At 41.3% G+C, this 19,130-nt stretch overlaps 1 long non-coding RNA gene and 1 other non-coding gene across 2 annotated transcripts in view; both read right to left on the bottom strand.

Moving 5' to 3' along the window:
• Window positions 1-19,130, bottom strand: part of LOC142442632 (uncharacterized) — a 65,695-nt gene that overhangs the window by 41,523 nt on the left and 5,042 nt on the right. Inside the window, exon 2 of the long non-coding RNA XR_012783448.1 lies at window positions 18,002-18,116. This is a non-coding gene — a long non-coding RNA (uncharacterized LOC142442632). The remainder of the gene's footprint in view (window positions 1-18,001; window positions 18,117-19,130) is intronic.
• On the bottom strand, window positions 9,850-10,047 carry LOC142443928 (U2 spliceosomal RNA). The gene has a single exon (XR_012783643.1). It is a non-coding gene; the product is annotated as a U2 spliceosomal RNA (small nuclear RNA).

Raw genomic sequence — 19,130 nt, forward strand, 5'->3', positions numbered from 1 at the left:
TCTCTGACTAGTCCAGCTTCAAGGGCGAGCAGATCCTTGCAATATGCTTTTCTCATTGGAGGAGAGCTCTGCACATGCGCCTCTGATACTACACACGCTAACTCAGACTACAATATAGCAAAACAATGTAATAAAAGTCTCACATAGATCATTCAGACCCTCAGATTATTTGTTTTCCTGTAGCTGAAAATGTTCTTATGCTTCTCTCTCATGGGGATTTGTAAGGTCTCTCAGCCCTTGGAGGATCCCTGAGAGCACAGTGGGTTTTGTGTTGGGCTACTAATTGCAAGGTCAGCAGTTCAAAACCAATAGCTTCTCTTTGGGAGAAAGATGAGGCTTTCTACACCCATAAAGATGTCCAACCTCGGAAACCCACAGGGGCAGTGTGCTACTCTGTCCTGTAGGGTTGCTCCTGGTCAATAGCCCTGCGTTTGATTTTGAATCCTCTGAGAATAGTGTACTATGTCCCTGCTAAACTTTATAACAAACACAGCCCCTTTACCAGGCAAAACATCAAATTTGGTTCCTGGAAGGTTTTGTATTATTCTGAAAGTGTTTAATGTTATGCTTAGTAACTTCTGTGGAACTTTTGCCTGCTATCTCATTGTAGCCCCCCCAAAAAATGTTGAGGGAGCTGGGTTAGGCATCATACTTTTCATCTCACAGGTGAGAAAACGAAGGCTTCGAGGTTGTATGAGACTTGCAGAGTCAACATTCAGTTGGCAGCAAGTAAGTCCTTCATCCACCCCCTTCCAAAAGAGAGCTCTACCACTATAAAGTAATCAATAGAGCACATATTGATTAACATACATTTTAGCCACCTTACAGATTATACTTTGGTGTGAGAATCATCCTTTCACAAGGGAGCAAACATCTCTTCACCATGAACATCCTATCTATGATAACTCTCATTTATATGGGATGTAACCAAGACACCAGGCTCCAATGGTAAAGGTATGGTTTGAGTGTGTGGTCCAATTATCAAGAAGGCTGCTTATGAACTCAAATGGATAACCCCCAAACCAACCACAGCCACCGAGGCCCTTTGGACTAGCAATGCGCTAGGGAAGAGTAGAACTCTTCCAAGGATTTCTGAGGTTCAACAAAGGTTGAAAGAAGCAGACTGCCTGTCTTTCTCCTTCCTGCCAAGTAGCTGGCAAATTTGAACTGCCAATGTTGTGGTTAGCAGCTAAACTCAAAACCCACTGTGCCATCAAACATGCCAATTGCTGGCTAACTCACCCTCTCTTGTCATGTAGAGCATCGGTTCTGAGAGTCTGTGGCACCGGAGTTTGTGCCATGGAGGACCGGAGTGATGTCAGGGTCATACTAGAGAAGGAATCCGGTGTGCCATTCAGCATGGCCCCGAAGTTGCTCCCATTCTCTAGTCTATGAATGTCTCTGTCCAAAGGTCTTTCAATGGACATCCCCTCTCCCCCCTCAACACCTAGTGACATTTTGATTAGATGGGAGAATGCTGCCTTCAGATAACTGTCAGCACAATTCAAAAAACAAACATGTCAGCATTAGTATAGTGAGAGATGAGAAACCTGTTTAACGAGAACACAATCTTCTGTAGTTGGTTTCTAAATGGCCATTGCCATTTAGTAGGGCAGAGCCTTTGGGAGTTTAAAAGGTTTTCAGCTATAAGCATGGAAAAAGAAGGCAAGACCCTCTAATTTGGGGATATCCTGTTGTCACCTAATGAACCATAAGTTCTTTTGAATACCTTTGTTTTCCTCACGTTTGTCAGAAGCTTCCATGTATACATGTTCCAGCGTGCAGGCTAACCGAGGAGGGTGGCCCCCAAAACTTGGAAGCTCTTGTAGGCTCTTGGCGAGGGAGGACACCTGTGTGATTGTACGCTGGAACTTTTAAACAGAAGAGGGCGTTAAGTCAGAGAGCTTCCAATGTCTTGTTCACCAGAGGTTTAGACCTGGGGACAGGAAGGGGGGAGGGGGAGGGAGAGGCAAAGCGAGAGAGAACCTGGAGCAGAAGACTAGAGGGAGAATTGTTTGATAACGATGTGATTTAAAATTAAACCCAACTGCAGTTGCAAGTCAGGAAGGAGGTATTTATGCAATTGCTCTTTTGTGCTAGAAAGCAACTGAGATTTGGTGCGAAGCATAAAAAATTCACAGCCATGGAGTCAATTCTGACACATAGTATTCCCAGAGGACGGAGTGGAATTGCCCTGATGGGATTCCATGGCTTTGTATCTTTTGTGTTGTGTGGTTTAATGTCTTCATTATATATTATTAAATTTATTATTAATTGGGATTTAATACATATATCATATCATTCCATAGTTCGATTACATCGAGTGGAGTTATACCATTGCTACCACAATCTGTTTTCTTTTTTTTTTTTTTAAATATCATTTTATTGGGGCTCATACAACTCTTATCACAATCTATACATACATCAATTGAGTAAAGCACCCCAAACACTCTTATTCTTCCTGGACTCCTTGGCATCCTCTCTCTTGTACCTGCCACCCACACCCTTACTCGACTTGCTGTCCCTATAGGTTCCGCAATCCTGGGTTTCATTTACTGAAAAACATGTAATACAACGTCAAGAGGGTGACCTCCAATGACATAAAACCTCTGAGTTACACCCTAATATGAACAAAAACAAAACAAAAATACAGAAAATGTTGAAAATCAGATCAGGTCCAGCATGCAGAGGAGGGACCAACTGACCAGGTTTCAATTGCTCAAGTGAGATTTATGCAGCAGTGGCTCTTCATATGAGCGGCACGTCTCATCTTTCTCCTTCAGACCAGCTGGTGGTTCTGAAGGGGTAACTGTACTTTGTGGTTAGCAGCCCTGTGCATAACCCACTACGCCAGCAGGGCCCAGCACTTGTCTTGAGAGTTTGTGTGAGGCCCCAAAGACGAGGCTGAACTGAGAATGCTGAAAGACATAAGCTTCCTACTAACGGTGAATGCTATCTAGACGAAAATTAAAGAAATCGGAAGGACTCTTTCTTTATTTTTTTGGTTTCTCTTTTTTAAATAATTTTATTAGGGGCTCATACAACTCTTATCACAATCCATACATACATTAATTGTATAAAGAACTTTTGTGCATTAATTGCCCTCATCATTCTCAAAACATGTGCTCTCCACTTAAGCCCCTGGCATCAGCTCCTCATTTTCCCCCTCCCTTCCCACTTCCCCCTCCCTAATGAACCCTTGATAATTTATAAATTATTATTTTGTCATATCTTACACTGTCCGACGTCTCCCTTCACCCACTTTTCTGTTGTCCGTCCCCCAGGAAGGAGGTTATATATAGATCCTTGTAATGGGTTCCCTCTTGCCACCCCACCCTCCCCGGTATCACCACTCTCACCACTGGTCCTGAAGGGATCATGTGTCCTGGATTCCCTGTGTTTCTAGTACCTATCTGTACCAGTGTACATCTTCTGGTCTAGCCAGATTTTTAAGGTAGAATTGGGAACATGATAGTGGGGGGGGGGGAGCATTTAGGAACTAAAGGAAAGTTGTATATTTCATTGTTGCTACACTGCATCCTGACTGGCTCGTCTCCTCCCGTGACCCTTCTGTAAGGGGATGTCCAATTGCCTACACCTGGGCTTTGGGTCCCCACCCCACACCCCTCCTCATTCACAATGATATGATTTTTTGTTATGATGATGCCTGATACCTGATCCCTTCGACAACTCGTGATCACACAAGCTGGTGTGCTTCTTCCATGTGGGCTTTGTTGCTTCTCAGTTAGATGGCTGCTTATTTACCTTCAAGTCTTTAAGACCCCAGACGCTATATCTTTTGATAGCCGGGCACCATGAAGTTTCTTCACCACATTTGCTTATGCACCCACTTTGTCTTCAGCAATTGTGTTGGGAAGGTGAGCATCATGGAATGACAGTTTAATAGAACAAAGTATTCTTGTATTGAGGGAGTACTTGAGTGGAGGCCCAATGTGAAAGGACTCTTTCAATGTATGTTTATTTTCTCAATAAAAGCACAAAGGCTAGATTATTATATTTGATTTAAAAAGTACTTCTGATCTTATCACCACTTGTTCATTTTAAGTTTTTATACATCTAAGAGCTAAAATTTGACTCTAGAAAGGCAAGTATTATGCTTTACAGTTTTATTCCACACGGGAAGATTCCTTTTAAACGTATTTTGGGTAACCTATTAGGATGAAGACCAGAGGGATTAAATTTTCTAGCTAAACCTAAAAGTAAAACTTCATAAAATGATGGAACTTGAAAACACTTTTGGTTCACATAGTTTAAAAGGAATATTGCCACTTTCCATTGTAAGAGTAATATCTTGGTTCAAATTTGAAAGTTTCCTTTTCTGGCAAAACTGTTCCCCCCCCCCTTTTCCCAGGCTGGGTAGATAAAGGCCAACAACTTCCTGTTGTATGGAATTTTGTCCAGAACGACACTGTGCAGCAGAAATTTACTCAGCCACATGTCTGACTTTCAGTGTTTTAGAAACTCTATTAAAACAAACAAACAAAAAAAAACCAGTTAAGGTTAATTTTTTAAACATTTTATTAGGGGCTCATAATGGTTAATTTTATTAATATATTTTATGTAAGTCAATGTATCCAAAATATTTTCAAGTCAAAAAGTCATGAAAGCAAAAAGAATTAATGAATTACTTTTTATCCCTTTCTTAGTTCTAAGTTTCCTAAATCTGGTGCATTTTACCCTTCCAACCTATTTCAATTTGGATCAGATACATTTCTTTCTTTCTACCCCCCCAAAAACAGTTTCATTGTCATAAAATTCACATATCATACAATTCAGTAGTTCAATCCCATCAAGAAGAGTTGTACAATCGTCACCAACCACAACCAGTTTCAGCACATTTTCTTCAATCTTTTGCTCATCATTATGAGCTCGCCGTTCCCCCAACCACCCTTGCCACACCCTAAAAGAGCCATGAATCCAGCGACTGCCTCTATCGGCTGACTTATCCTGGATTTCATCGACAGAAAGACATTAAAAACCAACCAAGCAAGAATAACAAAGTAAAACAAGAAAAACTTCAATAACAAAGTAAAAAATACTAACAACTAGAACAAATCTAAATAGATCAGAAGAGAGATCAAATGATAAGGTGCTAAATTTTAATCTAACTGAATCTGCAACAATCCATTTTCCAAGGTATTCTGTATGCTAGTAAGAATTTTCCCATCCCTGGTCCATGGTCAGAGGGGATTTACTAGGGCCAGTCACATGTCAACTGCTAAAATTCATATGTCTCTTATGGCTGCCATATTGGACAGCAAAAGTCTAAACATATTGCTTGGACATAGAATAATATTCAAACAGCTGAATGATACATTTAAGATTACATATAAGATACACTGCTGCATATCCATCTATAATTTACCTTAATGTTTAAAATAATTTATTCAACAGGTACCAAGATCATTGAGTGTTTACACACTCACCCCCACACACAACTTTTAGATATAAAAACAAGAAGTAAAAGTTCCAAAGTTAGATTTTTTTAAAAATCCATGAAAATGTTAAACTACTTCTGAAGTATATATTTTGGGATCAAGAGAAACATTTGCTCACTGCCTTAGGTTAAGTTCTTTAGATGAGCAAATCAGTGTAATATATATACACACACACACATATATATGTATATATATATTTGATATGTATGTATGATAGATATATGAGAGGGTACCCAAAATAAGCCAGAGATTCCGCCTCCCAAAGCTATGTATTTAATTGTTTTTGTTTGTTTTTACAAAATAACCTTATCACCTTCAAAGTACTCTCCATTACACTTAATACATTTGTCAAATCTGCGATTCCATTCTTGGAAATATTTTTCAAACTCATCTGTTTGAATGGCTGACAGCAACTCCCTTGTTTTTTTCTTCACCTCTTCTATGTCATCAAATCAGGGTCCATTCATGTCCCTCTTCATTCGTGGAAACGACATGAAGTCGCACAGAGTCAGGTTAAGTGAGTCAGGTGCGTAGAGCAAGAGAGATATGCTGGTTTTTTTGTTTTTTGTTTTTTACAAAATCTGGCACACTGAGATGGTTGCATGAGCAGGTGCATTGTTATGGTGGCAAACCCAGTTCCCAGTATGCTATAAATCAGGCCTCTTTTGTCCCATGCACACTGTTACACAATCTTTTCAGGACCTATAAATAGAAAGCTTGATTAACATCCTGACCTTGTGGAACGCACTTCAAAAGCACTACCCCCTCACATCAGAACAACAAATGATCATTGATTTCACTTGATGAGCTTTCTGGGGGCGATGTGACAATGGCATCTTCCACTGGTTTGATTGATGTTTGCTTTTGAGGTCATAAGAATAGCAGCATGTCTTGCCACCAGTAATGACCTTGGGGGGAAAAGTATGGGTTGCTTTGGAGTTGTTCTTTCAAAGCACAGCAATGTTTCCACTCGATGCTGTTTTTGCTGGTCAGTCAGAACCTGAGGCACAAATTTCTTAGCGACCCTTCCAATTCCCAAATCATCTGTGAAAATTCGCTGAACCAAGCTCCAAATAGTCCAGACAACTTCCCCATCTCTTCATTGGTCCATCTTGGTCTTCAAGCACAAGTGCATGGATTTTGTCGACATTTTCATTCGTTTGGGAAGTTGATGGATGCTTAGAAACAGGTTTGTTATCAATTGACATTTCACCTTTTTTAAAATGAGAAAACCACTTGTACACTTGAGTATTTCCCATAGTGTTATCCTTCTAAGCTGTGTTCAACATTACAACAGTTTCTGTGGCATTTTTCCAGAGCAGGGGAAAAAATTTCACAGCCACACTGTTCTCTTAAATTGGCCATCACAAAAAAATGAGGTTCAAGTGAAACTGCTTTATGAAAAAATTCACTGTGACCAGAGAGAACCTTCCCAGGTGATGTCACTGGGTGCACTAACTCAGAGTGAATTGCTTGATGCTCGCCTAGCACAAAAAAAATATATACTACGATAGCTCCACTATCCGTATTTCTGTGTTTTTTTTGGTGTGTGTGTGGGGGGGGGGGGATCCCCTTATATATTGTCTATATATCAATCACGTAGTTCACATAGTTGTAGAAGCAAGAAAGTTCCAAGTCTGTGGGCCAGATGTCAAGCTGAAGGTTTCTCTTGACTCATGTAGCTGCAGTGGCTGATGAACCCAAACCTGCAGGCCAGAGAGATGGCTTCTAACTGTATAGGTGAATGGATCCAAAGTTGGGTAGGTAAGATGGCACGCAGTTGACAACTACCAGGATCAGCACCAAATGAGACAGGCTGCTGTCTGAAGTTTACGGAACCAGAGATTAGAGGATGAGTCAGGTGCAAAAAGCAAGTAAGTTTTCCCACAGAGTCCACTTACATTGGAAGCGGGGATGCAGGCTAAGTGCCACTCTTGCTTAGATGACATACGGTATGTTGCTTGTGTTAGTGAGTGACAACATTCGTCCTCTTGCCTTGTCCTGATGCTTTATTTGGGTAAAATATCACAACCATGGCTCCAAAGACAGTCAGTGACACCAGCAGAAGAGCGGAGAGGAAAACGGCGAGAGCCACAATAGAGTTAAAGAAAGAAATTGTTGCGGAACTGGAACCAGGTGGCCGGCACTTGTCTGACTTGGCAGCTGAGTACAACATGGCGAGGTTGACATTATCAATGTTTTTGGAGGGGAACTGTGATTAAAGCAGGTAATGTAACAAAAGGAGTGGAATCATGAACCACGAGACAAAGAACCCAGACCAGTGAATAGGTAAGAAAAGGCACATAGAGAGAAGACCTCAGAAAGTGTACAGCCAGTAGTTTTTCTGTAGACTCTTCTTCCAACTTCCAAAAAATTATAGTTCTCCTTCCCCTCCAATTTCTCCCCAGTTCCCAGTATGTCAGGAAACTTCCAAGTCAAGGTAAAATACATGTACCACCCCACAATTAAATAATTAATTATGTTTTCTGAATTGTGCTTTGATAGTTGATGCACTGTAATTGTTGGGTTTAAATGTTTTAGGGGGTATTTCCAAAGTCTAGGTTGTTAACTGTGTCAAAGTTCTGGAAGAAACGAATTTTAAGTGTAATTTCGGGACCTCAGAACCCATCATTTGGTTTCCCATTATTTCCTCTGGGGAAAATATGTTCCATTCTCAAACTCTTCCTTGTTCAAACGTGAACTTTGACAACCAAAGTATCACTGTATAACATGCTTGATCTTCATTGTCTCATGGAAGCCGTTTGGCGGTAGCCCATTTGTGTAGCGCTTGCAGAGTAAACGTAAAGAGTTTCAGGAACCCACGTGTTCTCTGTGTTTGGCTGAAACAGCAATAGGCAATCCTGGACCCTTGTTGATGGCAAACATTTCTGTGTGGCATGGATTCTGCTGCCTCAGCCACTTCTGCTTCCTTGAAAACACACTGACATTGAATCAGTGGGTGGGGTGTACGGTTTACTCCCTGTGGGTTTCTGAACCATCAACTCTTTGTGGAGTAGCGAGGCTCATCTTTCTGCTGGGAAGTGGCTGCTGACTTGTGGGTAGCAGCCACCCTTAAGCACCAGGGATCCTGCCCCTTCTGACCGGGATCTTGAAAGCACGGACACTGCTGGCACCTCTTCTTCCTTGTTGGCCTTGGAATTCCTTCTGTCCCTCCTTCTGGACAGGCTCTCTGATCCAAAGGGTAATGGCAACTAAAGCGGACCCACCCCCTCTCTTAGTGCTTCACAGCCCCTATTGGCCTAGCCCAGCAGTCCTCAATCTGTGGGTCTCAACCCCCTTGGGGGGATCAAATGACCTTTTTGTAGGGGTCGCCTAAGACTATCGGAAAACACATCTTTCCGATGGTGTTAGGAACCCAGACACCCTTCCTCTATCTGCCTCCAAGTGGATCAGCCCACATGCAGGTACACCCACATATGAGTATCCAGGATATTAAGACTGTTACCCATGTTACCCCATGCTTTGAGACAAAATTTCATTTATTTGTAATTAGAAATATATATTTCACAATATTTATTATATATTTGCTTTATGATTAATCACTATGCTTTAATTATGTTCAATTTATAACAATGAAATATATCCTGCACATCAGATATTTACATGACGATTCATAACAGTAGCAAAATTACAGTTATGAAGTAGCAACGAAAATAATTTTATGGTTGAGGGTCACCACAACATGAGGAACTGTATTAATGGGTGGCGGCAATAGGAAGGTTGAGATCCACTGCCCTTAGGAGGCAAAAGGCATTTATAGAGGTCTAAATAAAGGCATGTATATAGCAAATATATTTATATATGAGGATGTGGAAATAGATCTATGTGCATATATGTATAAGTTTAGTATTAATTTAGCAGATGGACATTGGGCCTCTACTCAAGCACTCCCTCAATGTAAGAATACTTTGTTCTATTAAACTAACATTCCATTTTGCCCACCTTCCCGACACAATCACTGAAGACAAATGGGTGCATAAGCAAATGCGGTGAAAAAAAGCTGATGGTGCCTGGCTATCAAAATATATAGCATCTGGGATCTTAAAGGCTTGAAGGTAAACAAGCAGCCATCTAGTTGAGAAGCAACAAAGCCCACATGGAAGAAGCACACCAGCCAGCATAATCACGAGTTGCCAAAGGGATCAGTTATCAGGCATCAATGAACAAAAAATCATCTCATTGTGAATAAGCAGGAGTGTGGAGTGGAGACCCAAAGCCCAGCTGTAGGCAATTGGACATCTCCTTACAGTAGGGTTGCAGGGAGGAGACGAGCCAGTGTAGCAATGATGAAACATACAACTTTCCTCTAGTTCCTAAATGCCCCCCCCCCCCCACATATGCACACACTATCATGAACCCAATTCTACCTTACAAATCTGACTAGACCAGAGGATGTGCACTGGTACAGATAGGAATTGGAAACACAGGGAACCCAGGGCAGATGATCCCTTCAGGACCAGTGGTGTGAGTGGCGATACTGGGAGGGTGGAGGGAGAGTGGGGTGGAAAGGGGGAATCAATTACTACACATACTACACTTGGTCTTAGCCAAAAGGCCGAGAAGCGATAGGGGGGAATCAATTACAAGGATCTACATATAACCTTTTCCCTGGGGGATGGACAACAGAAAAGTGGGTGAAGGGAGATGACGGACAGTGTAAGATATGACAAAATAATAATTTATAAATTATCAAAGGTTCGTGAGGGAGGAGGGAGTGGGGAGAGATGGGGGAAAAATGAGGAGCTGATGCCAGGGGCTTAAGTGGAGTGCAATTGTTTTGAGAATGATGAGGGCAATGAATGTACAAATATGCTTTACATAATTGATGTATGTATGGATTGTGATAAGAGTTGTATGAGCCCCTAATAAAATGATTAAAAAAAAAACAAACAAAAAAGAGAACCACTGCCTTAACCCCCTCCAGTCCTTTGGTGGAAGTTACAGAGACACAGACCAAAGAAGCAAATGAAGAACGTTCACTTCACCACACACAGCAACGACCTTTCCATTTCGTAATTCATTTTTGCTCTCGTGGTGAAGATGGTTCGTCTGGTTTCTTCAGATGAAACGTTCTCCTGCTTTCATTGCTCCCCAGAGAATGAGATCAACTTGGCACTCACACAATCTCATGGACTCTGAGAATCCAGATGCTGCTTTGAGGTTCCCATGTTTGTGCCTTAGTCCAGCAAGGTCAGGACATAAGGAGCTCCCTCTTCCTTGATTTTTATGGGAATGCCACAGCCAAGTTTTTTGTGAGGTTAATAACTTTACAAAGTTTGATGGTGTGGAAGGGTGAGCTGTACCTTACAGGCCCGGGGCCCAGTTAACTTACTATGACCTCACCGACTCCCCTCTACAGCCTCCCTGACCTTGGCAATCATGCATTTCTTTACATACTTTCAGCATGGCCCTTCTTCACATAGGCTCTCCTCTTCCACGGGGCTAATTGGGCATTATCCCAACCAAGGTGGAGTTCATTCCTAAGAGAAGTTATGGCATTAGCTGCTAGGAAATAACACTTCTCCCGCTTGTTAAGCCTCGAAAGAGCAGCAGTATCTCTCTAGCTGACATCTCCGTCATCTCACCGTTTCAGTGGCGGGGCTGTCGGACAGTCTCCCTGCCTCCATGCGGTCCCTTTGGAAGAGGGGAGCAGTGGAATAAGTACACGTGTAGAAAGCGGACAGTGAGGAAGAGGAAGGCCTTCAAGGAGATGGGCTGACAGCGACGGCAACAACGATCCTAAGCACAGGCACAGGTGTGCGGAGGGCGCAGGACCAGGCAGTGTTCCATTCTGTCTCCACAGGGTTGCTATGGGTTGGACCCAACTCAATGGCACCTAACAACAACAATGATGTCACTGCTGGCAATGGAGTCTTTTGAACAAATAGGGTGTAGTCATGCTGCGGGGGAATCATTGGGCTGCTAAGAGCAGTGTTCGTGGTTCAAACCCACCAGCTGCTCTACAGGTCTACTCTGTCCGAGCTGGGCCCTATGAGTCAGAGTCAACTGGATACAGTGGATTTTGTTTTCTCATTTTGCTATTTTTAAAGCCCTGTATTAATTATTCATCATCAAAATTTTGTAATCCCTTGGTATGATTATCTTTCTTTAAAAGATGGAAGAACCATAATACAGCTGAACATGGGCTCAGTTACTAATCTAGGATTATATTTTAGATTTCTTCGACTCCTGGCATCATTGCCCAGGTGCTTTCAAAACACATTACTTGCTAGTTTTACAGTTTCCATAGTCAAAGTGTCCTTGGTAAAAACAGGCAAGCAAAAATCAACCGTTATCTCCAAGGAGTTTGCATTCCAAATCTGGTACTTGGGTTTCTTATCCAGGAGGTTACTCAGCGCCACCTGGAGTTCTTGCAAAGAAGAAATTTGTAGAGGATGGTATAGAGAGGACAGGGACGTCACTCCGATACTTGTGTATACTTTTCTTTTATTTCTTTACTAAACTTATAAAAATTATTTGATGCAAGCCAATATTCTGGGGGTGGGGAGGACCATGATCTGATTTCATATCTAGTTATTAAGTGATTCCTATGTACAAGGCACCGTTTGAATCACTACAGTATATAAAGTTGTGTAAAATAATGTCATTTTCCCCGAGAAACTTGCAATAGGGAGGGCACAATCGTGGCAAGATAGTAGTAATAAAGGTCACCCTTTCAGAACGCTGTCTCTGAGTTAGGCACTGTTTTAAGTGCTTCTCATTTAATATTTAGAAGCCGTGAGAAAGGTACTATGATCTCCATTCCACAGATGACGAAAGTGAAACAAGTCATAAGAATAGCTATTCTTGATTGAGCTTAAATATATAGCAGGCATTATAGACATTTTCATATACATCGTCGGGAGTCTTGGCAGTGCTGTGGGCTAGGAACTGGGCTCTCAGTCACAGTCAGGTTGGTGTTTCAAACCACGGTGAGGAGTTCTAGTCTTGGAAACCCTCTTTCGAGTCACCATGAGTAAGAATGTATTAGATGGCAGTAAGTATGTGTGATATTAACTCATGTAATTACATGAAAAACCTAGACGGTAATGCACCGTCAAGTTGAGTGAGACTCACAGTGACCCTAAAGACAGAGTGGAACTGCCCCTGTGGGTTCCCAAGGCTGTGGATCTTCAGGGAAGAAGACGGCTTATTCTTTCTCCCGAGGAGTGACTGGTGGCTTCAGGTTGTGAAGCTTTAGGTGAGCAGCTTAGCTCGTTACCATGGTGCCACCAGATATCCTTACAACCAAACAACAAAAACACCCTCATTTACTAAAAGGTTAGTAATTTTATGATGATGTTTTAAAAATCTACCAATTTAATTCTCACAGCATTAATTAGGCCTTATCATTGCTCCTTTTGGAGACATAAACTGAAATGCAGAGAAAATAAAGGATTCAATAACTTGCTTACAGTTACCTATCTAGTAAGTGGTAGAGCCTGGACTTAAACAAACCTAGACTGTCGGTGGTGCGGGGGAAGAATATGGACAGTACCATGGAGTGCTCAAAGGGCAACAACTCTGTCTTGAAAGACGTAGGGCCAGAGTGCTCCTTAGAGGCGTGGATAGGGAAACTTCATCGCAACAACTTTGGTCATGTTGTTAGGAGAGACCAGCCCCTGGAAAAGAGCACCAGTCTTGCTAAAGTAGAGGGGCAGCAACAGAGAGAAAGGCCCTCAACACGAGGGATTGACAAACGGCTGCAGCAATGGGCTCAAGCATGGGAACCATTTTGACGGTGTGGCCGGCTCGGGCAGTGGTCCATTGTGCTGTGCACAGGGTTGCTATGGGCCGGAACTGACTCAATAGCATCTAATAGTAACAACACCAGACAGGGTACTGCCAGAGTCCGATGCTTAACCACTTGTACATGTACTTTCTTTATTATAAGATACTGTAATAAGCATGCTTGGCTTTCATTAATTCGGGCATATGCCCTGAGAGGACAGAAAGAATAATTTATGAGGGCGGGGCGGGGCTGCTCCCTTTCCCATTCAGGTTTATGAGTTTTCCATTTGTTGAAACATCACAACTGATATTCCATCGATTGTTGGAGACCTGTTTCCCTCAAGGCCTTCAGTGCAGTGTGGCCCATCAGTGCCTACCATGCCACCTTGGAAAATCAATGATCTCACCACTCTGAGCTTCAGTTTCAACTGTAAGGCAGAGGTCATACTGAATGCAGACGTTTAATGAACCCAAAGGGTCTCTCAAACGCAAACCCACTACCATCGAGTCGATTTACTTGATTCAAACTTATAGCGACCCTAAAGGACAGTCTAGAACTGCCCCTGTGGGTTTACAATACTGTAGCTCTTTCCAGGAATAGAAAGCTGTATCTTTCTTCCAGAGAGTGGCTGGGTTTCAAACTTCTGACCTTGTGGCTTGCAGCCCAATGCTAACCCACTATGCCACCAGGGCTCCCTACAAAGCACCTGGCAGTATGTGAATGGTGGTGACTATTACTGATTTTGTTATTTGCCAATACTATTAGTAGGAACCCTGTTGGCGCTGTCAGTTTGGACTGCTAACCACAAGGTTGGTGCTTCAAATCCACTTGCCATCCCAAGGGAGAAAGATGAGGCTGCCTGTTCCCATAAAGATTTACAGCTGTGGAAAACCTATAAAAGTTTGCTATGAATTAGAATGGACTTACTGGTAGCATTTAAAATTTAAATTTTTTATTACTATTACTAAAATAACACCCCATCCTAATTACATAACCAATAGGAAATAAAACCTAGAGAAGAAAGAAAAATAAATAAAATGCAGAAAACAAGTTTTATGGTTGGCTTTTTTTGTTTTGTGGGTCATCCAAGAAATGAATTGAAAGAATATTTTTTATTAACTCATTTCAATGTAATCACCCCTGATTTTGAGTCTGTACTGACTCACACTGACCCTCCAAGACTGAATGGAACAGCACCTTACGGTTTCTTGGGATTTTGTCAGAAGCAATGGGTTAAGTTGTTCTTGAAAACTATGCCGCTCACAAATGTGAAAATTTCTGCTTTTTCTCCATGGAAGATATTTTTCTTTGTGTTTTAATTGACTAGTAATAGCAGTTATTCTGAATGTTACCAAGAAAACTATTTTTAATCTGAAACTTTAAAGGTTAATATTAAATCACTAATAAAATGTCTTTATGTGCATTTCATTTGGACTTTTAATTTTATAAGAAGATAAGGAAGCAAAATCTGCTTATAAAATTGGTTTTAATATTGAAAATAGTAGGCATTCTAATTAGAATAAAATACAATCAATCTTACATGCTTTTAATATTTTAATAAAGAAATAAAATGTTATTTAAAAATAATTTATTTATGGATCGAATTAATAAAAAGCTTCTGCAGTGCTGTTAATTACTTTTCATAGCCTTTCTAGCTATAGTCTTTGTGACTCACATAATGATTGTAAGCACATAAGGTGCTTGTGGCCCACTAAAGGGATTAGGCAGCTTAGTGCTAATGAAAACAAGGTGTATAGAACCTATGATGGTTATGGTTACGGGTCAACTTGTCTGGGTCATCACTTTCAGTGGTTTGGCATTTCTGTAATGATATAATCTGGCAGTTGGGTGATGGGGCTTCAAAAAGTTTGTGGGAAAATTCCACTATTTTGTGATTCCATTTTTCTATGAACTTTTCCAAGACCTCCTCTTATAATGATATGTTTTCTGTTTTGTGATATGATGCAGTTATCCTCTATTCTGTGATGTGTTATAAATCCTATCTCTGTGCTTCTAGTTACTGTCATCTTTGGGAGTTATTCTTCCATTAGAGTATCGATGAAGGATTATGGTAGTGTGTGCTTGGAGTCACCACCTGCCTAGTTGGTGTGACTTTAGTCATCACGCTTACCAGCCTTACTCAAATCACACCCATGTAAGGGGGATTCCTTGAGGATGTGTATAAATTCTCTGGCAAAGTTCTCTCCGTTACTCTGGATTCTCTGACTGGCCTTCCATCTTCTGACCTCTGGTTCATAGACCTTGAGCCTGGGGCATATTGACTGGCCTGATTCAGTAGCTTGTGCAGCCTTGTGACCCAGCAGTCTGTCACCTGACTTTCTGATTAGAGGTTGTGAAGTCTGTGAATGAGGAGAAATCTCCAACCCGATGCCTGCTCCAACAACGTTGGGAGTCATTTCCTTTAAGGTCCATGAGTTTTGTGAGACACTGCAGTGGATTAGGGGACCCAAAGGTAGGAAGGAGGGTACAAAGGGGAGGGGCAGGAGTGGGTGTTATACATGATGGAGCTGCACAGCAATTTGAAAAAGCTGGACATTTGGGACATATCCAACATCTGCCTCACTTTGTGCTGATTTTTCTAAAAGAAATCACTCATTTAACTTCCAACCAAAGAACTATTCTCAAGGGAAGATTGCTTTGAAATATACTAAGAACTCAAAATATAAAATGATTTAAGTACTTATTTTTCTAGACATTACATGGTAACATTACACATAATTTATGACAATTTAACTTCTCTTTCATAAGAACAACTTCTCACTTTCTTCTTATTTTTATTTGGTTACATTTGAAGATACACTTTTCATTTTTTAAAACTTGCTTGAATAGTTTGGCTAAAATGTAATATGTTATCATCTGATCTCCCTTTTGACCCATTCTAAAGTTGTTTCATTAAAAAAAAGTGAAGGGGAAATATATGTGGATCAGCAATTTGACACCTTATCATTTGATCTTCTTTTGACCCATTTTAAATTTGTTCTAATTTTAATATTTTCTGCTGTCATTTTGATTGAGGTTTTTATCTGTTGTACTTTGTAATTATTGTTAGTTTAAAAAATATGTTTTACTGTATATATGCAATCCAGGATAGGTAAATCTCAGAGGCAGTAACAGATGAACAGTTTCTGGAGGGTATGACTGGGGAGGTTGTGGGGAAATGAGTACAAAGAGGAAGAAATGTTCTAAAATTCATTGTGATGATTGTAGAACTTATCTTAAGATAATTGAACTTCTGCATTATAAGATTTGTGAATTATATGTCAATAAAATTGTTAAATTAAAAATTGCTTAAGTACATTTGGGAAACTTAACATTAACACCCCCCCACCCACACACACTGAAAGCCCTCCTACCCAATGCTGCCAGTCCTCTCATATTATTTTATTTTTGGTTATTCTCTAATACTGGCCTCTTATACAATTTTTAACATGTATGCTGCTATGCTTAAAACATTCTGATTCATAAAACATAATACTTTGAAAGTGAGTTTAAGGATTGATTCCTTTGCAGACCCGGAGCATGGAAATATACAATACAGTAACTTTCTTTGTAGAAACTTAAGAGGGTAGTGGGAAAGATAGATGTAGTGGCTTTCAAGTTAGGTCCAGGTTAACACCAGAACACAACTGGATTGTTGCCCAGAAAGGCATGTTCTTTAAGAAACAAAAGAAGAGAATTTTTTCCTAGTTGTTTTTTTTTTGAAGTCTGCACACCACAGGCACACCAGTCTGTCTGATCGCAAGGTGTCGAAGAGACCAGGTTTCAGGCATCAAAGAAGGAAAAATCATATAATTGTGTGTGCGCCTTTCCGATATGATCGCTGAGGACAAATGGTGGCAAAAGCAAGTGTGGTGAAGAAAGCTGATGTTACCCAGCTATCTTAAAGGCTTGAGAGTAAACAAGCAGCCATCTAGCACAGAAACATCAAAGCCCACATAGAAGCAGCACACAATCCTGCATGTTCATGATGTGTCATAGAGATCAGGTATCAAGCATCAAGGAACAAAAATGCCATATCATTGCAAATGAAGGGGAATGCAGATTAGGGACCCAAAGGCCATTTGTGGGCAACTGGACATCCCCTTATGTAAGGGTCTCAGGGAGGAGATGAGCTGGTCATGGGGCAGTGTAACAACGATGAAACATACAATTTTTCTCTGGTTCCTAAATGCTTCCTCCCCCACGACTATCATGAGCTCAATTCTACCATACAAATCCAACTGGACAGGAGGATGTGCATTAGTACAGATAGGAATTGGAAACACAGGGAATCCAGGACAGATGATCCCTTCAGGACCAGTGGTGAGAGTGGCGATACCAGGAGAGTGGATGGAGGGTGGGGTAGAAAGGGGGAGCCAATTACAAGGATCTACATATAACTTCCTCCCTGGGGGACGGACAACAGAAAAGTGGGCGAAGGGAGATGTCGGGCAGTGTAAGATAGGACAAAATAATAATGACTTGTAAATTATCAAGGGTTCATAAGGAAGGGGGAAACGGGGAGGGAGGGGAAATATGAGTTGCTGATGAAGTGGAAAGCAGATGTTTTGAGAATGATGAGGGAAACAAATGTGCTTGACACAATGGATGTATGTGTGCGTTGTGATAAGCGTTGTAAGAGCCCCCAATAAAAAGATTTTTAAAAAAAGTCTGCACAGCTGTTGGCAGCCTGGGAATTGCCACACAGTTTAAAGATATGTTTAAAGATTGTGTCAGTCTACTATATGAGGGAATCCAACAAGTTTAACGATCGTGGCAGTCTACTTACGGAAACCTCTTGTGGTAGCCAGCCTCCAACGCAGGACTCAAACTTCCTCACCTCTTGGTATTCATGTCCTTGTGCAGCCTTGTGAATGGCTGGCTGGCCCAAAGACATACATAATCTGTGTAAGAAACAGAGGTATGTGACTTCTGAGGTGACAACCTTGCTCTCTTGAACGTTCGCTGTGAAATGTTATAATGGGACATGGCCTCAATCAAATAGAACTCCACCCTTGAAAGGATCCATTACACAATGTAAATTTCTGGGTGGGAGGAGCAACTGATTTACCTGCTCCCCGTTTGAGAGTTTATAGTCTTCCCTTGTGGTCCTCAGTTTGATTATCACCTCCCATACTGGTTAAAGAGGAGCCCCGATGAGTGGGCTATGCGTTGGGCTGTTAACCACAAGTTCAGTAGTTTGAAACCACCAGCTGCTCCCTGGGAGAAAGATGAGGCTTTTTGCTTTTGTAAAAAGATATAATCTCAGAAACCTACTGGACAGTTCTACCCTGTAGTAGGGGGGTCACTGTGAGTCAGAATCGACTTGATGGCAATTAATATTATTGGTTTTATACTGGGTGGTGAAGCCCTGTTGGTGCTGTGGGTTAGGCATTGGGCAAGGTCAGTGGTTCAAACCCACCAGTTGCTCTGTGGGAGAAAGATGAGGTCGTCTGCTCCTGAAAAGGTTTATAGTCTTGGAAACCCTACATAAGGTTGGTATGAGTTGGAAATGACTCAATGGCAGGGGGTAATAGTGGGTGATATCTCAATATAGTCCCCATGCTGGGACTGTACCTATGTTCCTCAGTTTTAACAGTGATATAAATGGAAGAACCTCTTCCCTTGGCGATACTAATGGCAGGATGAATTTTTTAAAAGGAGGCTTTATAAATAAAATAAACAAAAATAAATGCAATTAGGTGGAATGCTTTTATACTTCTTTCCCCTGCATTTAAAGCTATCGCCCCTTCTCTCTCTGAGAGAGAGAGAGAGAGAGAGAGAGAGAGAGAGAGAGAGAGAGAGAGAGAGAGAGAGAGCGCGAGAGAGGTAGTTTTAAATGCAGGGGAAAGATGTATAAAAGCATTCTACCTAATTGCATTTATAGTCAACAGATATAAACACAGATATATGCATAT

The sequence above is a fragment of the Tenrec ecaudatus genome, chromosome 3, assembly GCF_050624435.1.
Source record: "Tenrec ecaudatus isolate mTenEca1 chromosome 3, mTenEca1.hap1, whole genome shotgun sequence".
NCBI classification, from domain to species: domain Eukaryota; kingdom Metazoa; phylum Chordata; class Mammalia; order Afrosoricida; family Tenrecidae; genus Tenrec; species Tenrec ecaudatus.